The sequence below is a fragment of the Myotis yumanensis genome, unplaced genomic scaffold (assembly GCF_028538775.1).
Source record: "Myotis yumanensis isolate MYYU_CA2020_CCGP unplaced genomic scaffold, mMyoYum1.0.hap1 SCAF_1, whole genome shotgun sequence".
In the NCBI taxonomy this organism is placed as follows: Eukaryota; Metazoa; Chordata; class Mammalia; order Chiroptera; family Vespertilionidae; genus Myotis; species Myotis yumanensis.
In genome coordinates this window covers 50,110,013-50,118,767 of record NW_027223752.1, presented here as the reverse complement: position 1 = coordinate 50,118,767, position 8,755 = coordinate 50,110,013, and positions in this window count along the sequence as shown.

The window sequence follows — 8,755 nt, the reverse complement described above, 5'->3', positions numbered from 1 at the left end:
TCCCACTGGGGATGTGCCCGCAACCCAGGCACATGCCCTTGACCGGAATCGAACCTGGGACCTTTCAGTCCGCAGGCCGACGCTCCATCCACTGAGCCAAACCGGTATTGGCAGCTTGAAATATTTTATTAAAATTATAAAAGAATAAATCAAGTGTGTGAAATAATAAGATAAAATAAATTGTAAGTGTTAAGGTCGCACAAGGAGAAACTCGAGGCCGAAAGGGCTAAAGAATTATGAATTTACGAGGTCGTCTGGAAAACCAGATGGGCTGAGCCCCCCAGTGGCGCCAGCACCCAGGGATGGGGAGTCAGAGGTCTTAAAGGACTCTAGGCAGGCTTTTTCTGGGCGAGGAATTCTCTGGGCGAGTCCTGAGGGGAAAGATAAAGGTCTTAGCAAATGGAATGTGGTCTTAGCAAGTGGAATATGTTCTAAGCCAAAGGGAATGTGTGGTCTAAAGGTCAGTCCCCGGGGAGGGGGTGTTGATTTAATTAGTTGCTCAGACCTAACAGTAAGCTCTATCTAAAACTATGTGTGTAAATATGCATATATACCACATTTTCCTTAGTTTTATGGTTTATTTCTATACATGCAAGATAATATTCAGCAATTAACTAAATTAACACTAATTTAATAGGAAATATGTCTCAAGAGTCTGAATAACTGAGACAAGAGGCACTCTTCTAATAATCTAGATAATCTATATTCTCTACTTTATGTCTAATAAAGTAAATACAAAAGCACTTTGAGAAATTAAAAAGTTATATACCACCCTCCACACCCTACCAAAAAAAATAAAAGAAAGCCTAGGGCAGACGCTCTGAGGGTTTGAATCTCAGTTCCATTATTTAATACTTAATGACTTTTGACTCTGCTTCAGTTTCCTCATTATTAATAATAGTACCTACTTTGTAGGGTTATAAGGGTGATTAAATGAGAGTACTTAATAAATGTTACCTATTATTATCCATATAATTTTTAAAATATCTGAGCCTTTCAGAAAATGTAAATACTTTGGTAAGTAATTGTTTGTGGGTCCATGTGAATATAACTACCACAGTTGTAAGGCATTGACATATTATTCTCAAAGGATAATAATTGTTTCTTTTTTTCATATGTGAGGAATACTAGAAATATATTTTCCTTAGCAATTTCATCAGAGATATAAAAGATAGCTTTCTCATAGACCATATCATTAAAGCTTTTAAAACAATTTAATATTGCCCAGCTGGTGTGCCTCACTAGTTGAGCATCGACCTATAAACCAGGAGGTCACGATTCGACTCCTAATCAGGACACATGCCCGGGTTGGGGACTTGATCCCCAGTAGGGGTGTGCAGGAAGCAGTCAATCAATGATTCTCTTATCATTGTTTCTATCTCTCTCTCTCCCTTTCTCTCTGAATAAATAAAAATATTTTTTTTAAAACAATTTAATATTTTAAAAAATGAATAGTGTTAATAAAAGTAAACCATTAAAGACCAAAAATTGAGTATGGAGTGTAAAAGTTACTCTGGCAAGCAGAAAACCCAGTCCAGAGATGAGGTTTGAAAGTGGAGAAATAGGTGAAATCTTTTAAACAAAAAGACCATCATTATCTCTATCCCACATTTAAAAAGCAAAGTCTAGCCTGGCTGGTGTGGCTCAGTGGTTGAGCATTGCACTTATGAACTGGATGTCATGATTCAATTCCTGGTGAGGGCACATGCCCAAGTTGCAGGCTCAATCCCCAGTGAGGAGGTGTGCAGAAGGCAGCAGATCAATGATTCTCTCTCATTACTGATGTTTCTATCTCTCTCTCTCTCTCCCTTCCTCTTTGAAATCAATTATATATATCAAAATCTATGAGTCTTGTTGATTAGCTGGGGTTATCACTTAGGTAAATTCTAGAGTCTAGACCAGCCGTGGGCAAACTACGGCCCGCGGGCCGGATTCGGCCCGCGGGCCGGATTCGGCCCGTTTAAAATGAATAAAACTAAAAAAAAAAAAAAGACCGTACCCTTTGATGTAATGATGTTTACTTTGAATTTATATTAGTTCACACAAACACTCCATCCATGCTTTTGTTCCGGCCCTCCGGTCCAGTTTAAGAACCCATTGTGGCCCTCGAGTCAAAAAGTTTACCCATCCCTGGTCTAGACTGACTGGTAGTAGTGGTCTGCTGTGTACTTGAGGACTTCATCTCAAGGTGACATACACTTGCCCCTCCCTGCCTTATATGTGGCAGTTGGGCTCATATCACCCAACCCAGTTAGGTCTGCATCAACATTAGCAATCAAGGTGGCCAGGACAGGGATTATGAATTGGGATCTAGATCAGCTACAAATAACAGAAAAAAAATAAACTAAAATAATGAACAAGATAGAAAGTTTGTCTTTCATAAGTCCACAGTTGGTATGGTGCTCCATGGTGTTAGGAATCCAGTCTCCTGTCTTCTTGCTTTACCATGTGAGCATTCCATTCTCAAGATTACCTCATTGTCCAAGATAGCTCCTAGAGCTCCAACTACATTCCAGTCAGCAGGAAGGAGGAAAGAGGAAAGGGTACAGCCCCACATTTTAAGAACATTTCCCAAAGGTTGCATACAACAACTCTGGTTACATCTAGAGTATAATTCTATGACCACACATAGCTGCAAAAGAAGCTGGGAGCATAGCCTTTATTCTTAGTGGTCATGGTCCAGTAAAAATTCAGGGTTTCTATTACTGTGGGTTAAAGGGATGAAAAGATGTTGAGGGACAACTAACAGACTACTACATATAACAAGATAGAAAAAATTAAAAACTAATATTAATTTTGCAAACCTACAATTTTGAAGTGTTTCCAAAAATAAATATTAAGAATATGAATAGCCCCCAGCTGGTGTGGCTCAATGGTTGAGTGTCAACCCATGACCCAAGAGGTCTCCAGTTCGATTTCTGATCAGGGCCCATGCCTGAGTTTCGGACTCAATCCCCAGTAAGGAGTGTACAGGAGGAAGCTGATCGATGACGTTTCTCTCTCATCGATGTTTCTATCTCTCTACCCCTCTTCCTTCCTCTCTCTCTAAAAATCAATAAAAACCTATATTAAAAATTTTATTTTAAAAATAAAAAATATGAGCCGAAACCGGTTTGGCTCAGTGGATAGAGCGTCGGCCTGCGGACTGAAAGGTCCCAGGTTCGATTCCGGCAAAGGGCATGTACCTGGGTTGCTGGTCCCAGGTTCGATTCCGGCAAAGGGCATGTACCTGGGTTGCGGGGCACATCCCCAGTAGGAGATGTGCAGGAGGCAGCTGATCGATGTTTCTCTCTCATCAATGTTTCTAACTTTCTATCTCTCTCCCTTCTTCTCTGTAAAAAATCAATAAAAAAATATTTTAAAAAATAAAATTAAAAATAAAAATAAAAATAAAAAATATGAATAGCTAGTACTTTCACACTAATGCACACGAGCAATTTTCAGCACAGGAAGACTATAACATCACTGTACATTGTATCATGCCTTTTGGAATCTTTCCTACAATATATGCTCAAACTATCCTACAATATTAGCTCTACTAAGATCAAAAGTCTGACCATAATCATATCACTTTATTGCTCTGTTTTCTTCTTTATAATACAACTAGAGGCCTGGTACATGGATTCGTGCACCAGTGGGGTCCCTCGGCCTGGCCTGCAGGGATCAAGCCAAAACCAGCTCTCTGACATCCCCTGAGGGGTCCCGGATTGCGAGAGGGTAGTTCCCAGGTGACACACTCCAGAATCAGGCTACCTCCTTTCTGGTTCTGGGTGCGTCACCTGAGAACTGCAGCTGCCAAGTCACCACAGCTTGGCAGCTCCTGCATTGAGTGTCTGTCCCCTGGTGGTCAGTGTGTGTCATAGCTACTGGTCAACCAGTAGGCTGGTCGGATGGTTGGCCAATCAGACGGTCGTTTAGGCTTTTAAATATATAGATAAGTGTGGATTAGATTATCCCAAAAGTACTGTTTTAATGAAAGATACTGAAAGGTAATAAATTAATAGGTATTTATTGAGTGTTATGTGTTTTAGGTAGTAAACCAAATTGGTAAGATAATATAACCTTTGACTACCATTTTTATGTTTGAGGATTCTCACCATCTTATGAGTTCATCCCTAAGGTAGAAGTGAAAAACTCAGCTTCTTAGGTCCCATATGGCTAGGTATATACTGATACTCCAGTTCCACAACTGAGTGAGATTTCAATCTATTTTGGAAGAAAAAAAAATTAAAAAATAAGCCCTAGCCGGTTTTGCGCAGCGGATAGAGCATTGGCCTGAAGACTGAAGGGTCCTAGGTTCAATTTTGGTCAAGGGCATATGCCTGGGTTGTGGGCTTGATCCCCAGTGGGGGAGCATGGAGGAGGCAGCTGATCAATGATTCTCTCTCATCATTGATGTTTCTCTCTCTCTCTCTCTCTCTCCTTTCCTGTCTGAAAACAATAAAAGTATATTTTTTACAAATAAATAAACAACCACCACCAACAACAACAAAACACCAGCTTCCAAGGGCAGTGGGACTAGAGGTACTAGTGGTCATGTTCTTGTTCAGTGTCCAATGTCAGTGGTGAGAGTGAAAGTTCACTTTTCCACAGTGGGGTTACCAGTAGGGTCTCCACTAGAGCAGCAGAACAGCACAATTTTGGTATCAGTCCTGTATAGCTGCCTAGCCTCATGTTCTTCTCAGAGAATATATGAGCCATCCATACCGTTTAATAAACTTCTTTTGTGTTTAAACTAGTAATGAGACTGGTTTTGTTATTTGCAATGAGGAACACTAACATTCACTGACTGGTTATAAATGATATAAGACAATATATAATTAAGTGCTGAATTGCTTGGTAACCCCAAAGTTGATAAGTGTTAGAGGAAAGAAAGATGAACTCTTGTAGTAGTCAGGGAAGACTTCTGGAAAGATCTGGAACTTGAGCAGAACCTTGAAATTAGGTAGGATTTGGGTAGATGTATAGGAAGGTGCCCTAAGATAAGAGAAATAATAGAAGCATAAAAAATGATTGAACTTCAATAAGGAGACTGATCTAATTGACTCAGATTATGTTGCTGGGGAAAAAGACAAATAAGGTTAGGATAGCTATTTTGAACCGAGAGGTCTCATCAGATGATCTTTTCCCCCATAGTCCCTAGAAGGTTTTAAAATTTTTACATAATATTTGACACCTAAAAAATAATAATACTTACATGTTATAAATCACAATAATGAAATATACACACCTGAGAACATATCATCCAACCTGAGAATTAGCCGATATTTTACATCTAGCTATGAATTTATCCCTTCTCCTATTCCCCTGCACCTCCCATTCTATTGATGTCATCACTACCCTGAATTTTTTGTCATTCCTTTTTTAAAATTAAATCTTTATTGTTGAAAGTATTACATATGTCCCCTTCCCCCCTCCCTCATTCGGCCCCTTCTAGCCTGCCCCCACCCCCAACCCCAGGCCTTCACCACCCTACTGTCTATGTCCATAGGTTATGCATATAAGCATACAAATTCTTTGGTTCATCTCTTCCCACCCACCCTCCCTCACCTCCCCTCTGAGGTTCCGCAGTCTGTTCCATGCTTCTATGTCTCTGGATCTATTTTGTTCATCAGTTCATTTTGCTCATTAGATTCCACATATAAGTGAGATTATGCGATACTTGTCTTTCTCTGACTGGCTTATTTCACTTAGCATGATACTCTTCAGTTCCACTCTCTAAGTCTCTCCATGCTGTCTCAAAGAGTAAGAGATCCTTCTTTTTTCAATGCTGCATAGTATTCCATGGTATAAATGTACCACAGCTTTTTTATCCACTCATCTACTGATAGACACTTGGGCTGTTTCCAGATCTTAGCTATTGTAAATTGTGCTGCTATGAATATAGGGGTGCATACATTCTTTCTGATTGGTGTTTCAGATGTCTTAGGATATATTCCTGGAAGTGGGATCACTAGGTCAAATGGCAGTTCCATATTTAATTTTTTGAGGCAACTCCATATTGTTTTCCACAGTGGCTGCACCAGTCTGCATTCCCATCAGTAGTGTACTAGGGTTCCCTTTTCTCTACATCCTCACCAGCACTTGTCATTTGTTGATTTGTTGATGATAGCCATTCTGACAGGTGAAGTGATACCTGTCATTTTAATTTGTGTCTCCCTGATGATCAATGACTTTGAGCATTTTTTCATGTCTCTTGGCCATCTGTATGTCTGCTTTGGAGAAGTATCTATTTAGGTCCTTTGCCTATTTCTTAATTGGATTGTTTGTCTTCCTGTATTAAGTTTTATGAATTCCCTATCTATTTTGGATATTATCCCTTTATCAGATATTAACTCCCATGCAGTGGGCCCTCTTGTTATTTTCTTGATGGTTTCTTTTGCTGTGCAGAAGCTTTTTATTTTGATGTAGTCCCATTTGTTAATTTACTCCTTAGTTTCCTTTGCCCTAGGAGATGTATCCGTAAACATATTGCCACAAGAGATGTCTGAGATTTTGCTGTCTGTGGTTCCTTCTAGGATTTTTATGGTTTCCCAACTTACATTTAAGTCTTTTATCCATCTTGAGTTTATTCTTGTGTACGATGTAAGTTGGTGGTCTAGTTTCATTTTTTTGCATGTATCTGTCCAATTTTCCCCAACACCATTTATTGAAGAGTCTGTCTTGACTTCATTGTATGTTATTGCCTCCTTTTCAAATATTAATTGAGTGTAATGGCTTGGGTAGACTTCTGGGGTCTCTGTTCTGTTCCATTGATCTATATGCCTCTTCTTGTGCCAGTATCAGGCTGTTTTTTAAAAAATATATTTTATTGATTTTTTTACAGAGAGGAAGGGAGAGAGATAGAGAGTTAGAAACATCGGTGAGAGAGAAACATCAATCAGCTGCCTCCTGCACGTCCCCTACTGGGGATGTGCCCGCAACCCAGGTACATGCCCTTGACCGGAATCGAACCTGGGACCCTTCAGTCTGCAGGCCGACGCTCTATCCACTGAGCCAAACCGGTTTTGGCCAGTATCAGGGTGTTTTGATTAAGGTGGCTTTGTAGTATAACTTGATACCTGGTATTGTGATTCCTTCAATTTTGTTCTTCTTTCTCAAGATTGCTACAGCTATTTGGGGTCTTTTTTGGTTCCATATAAATTTTCGAAGTATTTGTTCTAGATCTGTGAAATATGCTGTTGGTATTTTAATAGGGATTGCTTGTTTTTTTCCTCTCCCCATTTTGGCTCCTGTTTGGGTTTGTGTCTATGTAGTGAAGGACAATGTCAGATGCTGTTCTGACTGGCCCTAAGTAAGCTGTTTGGAGATAACAGGAATCCACAGCTTGTGGCTCCCTCTGCCTTTGGAAAGGACCAAGATGCGCACCAGGGTCTGGTTTTCCTAGCTCCAGGCCCAGAACTAGATCAGGCAAAGACTCAAAGCCTCCAGAGATCCACCTCTGCCTGAAGTCCAATTGACACTCAGTCTTGATTTGCCTCAGGGTATCAACCACAAGGTGGGGCGATAGGTCTTCCAACAGGGTGGGACAACTGCCTTCCCTCACCCCTTCCCGGGCAACAACTGCCTAAATAGCAAAGGTCTGAGAAGAAAGATGTCCTCCGCAGCATGAGGGAATGACTCAGCACAGGAAACTGGGATGGCTGCCTTCTAAGCTCTAACCCTGGAACCCCAAACCCTGGATTCTCCTCACACAGCTCTAGTGCATTCTGCCCTCCCTCTGCCACAGTCCAAAGTGAGTGGCTGCACATGAAATTTTGTGTGTTGACCCTTTAAGAGGGTGCTTATGTTTCCAGCTCTCTCTTCCTGGCAGACAGCCACCCTGATGCTTTTCACAGCCAGATGTTATGTTAGCACCTTCCTCTGTTCTGATGCTCTGAGCTAGGGAGCCCAGCTTGGGGTTTAGAGCCCAGAGTTCTCAGTGGGACACCCCAAAGCTGAGATATTCCTCTGGATTTTAAAAAATATATCTTTATTGATTTCACAGAAGAAGGGAGAGGGAAAGAGATATAGAAACATCAATGATGAGAGAGAATCATTGGCTGCCTCCTGCACGTCCCCTACTAGGGATCAAGCCTGCAAGTCGGGCATGTGCCCCTGACAGGAATTGAACCTGGTACCCTTCAGTCCGCAGGCTGACACTCTATCCACTGAGCCAAACCAGCTAGGGCTCCCTCTGGATCTTAAACTGCTATCTGTGGGAGCCCGGGCAGGCCTTTTGCACCTCCACGCTTCCTAACAGTCTCTATGTGGTTTCTACTTTCCGTCCTTGGTTATCAGGGTTCACTTCAACTTGTCTTCATTGTTACAGTCGTCAAGGAGGAATGCACAAGGCCAAAGTGGTAAGGGATTATAAATGTATTAGGTTATCTGTATACGAGATAGGCTGAGCTCCAAAATGTCATCAGCTCTAGGGATGGGAGTCAGAGATTTTAAAAGGCTTCTAGGCGGGATTTTTCTGGTGGGAGAATTCTTTGGGTAGGTCTGGATCCTGGGAAGGTCCCGAGGGGAGAGATAATGGTCTTAGCAAGTGGAATGTGGTCTTAGCAAATGGAATGTGGTCTAAGTGAAAAGGAATGTCCCTGGGAAGTGGCCTAATGGTCAGTTCCCAGGGGAGGGGTATCAATCCAATTATCTGATCAAACCTAACATTCAGTTGATTATTCAGGATGGTTTTTCTGTATTTTAGTTGTAATTCCAGTTTGGTCCTGGGAGAGTGTCAGTGTATCTTCCACTTATTCCACTGCCCTTATGG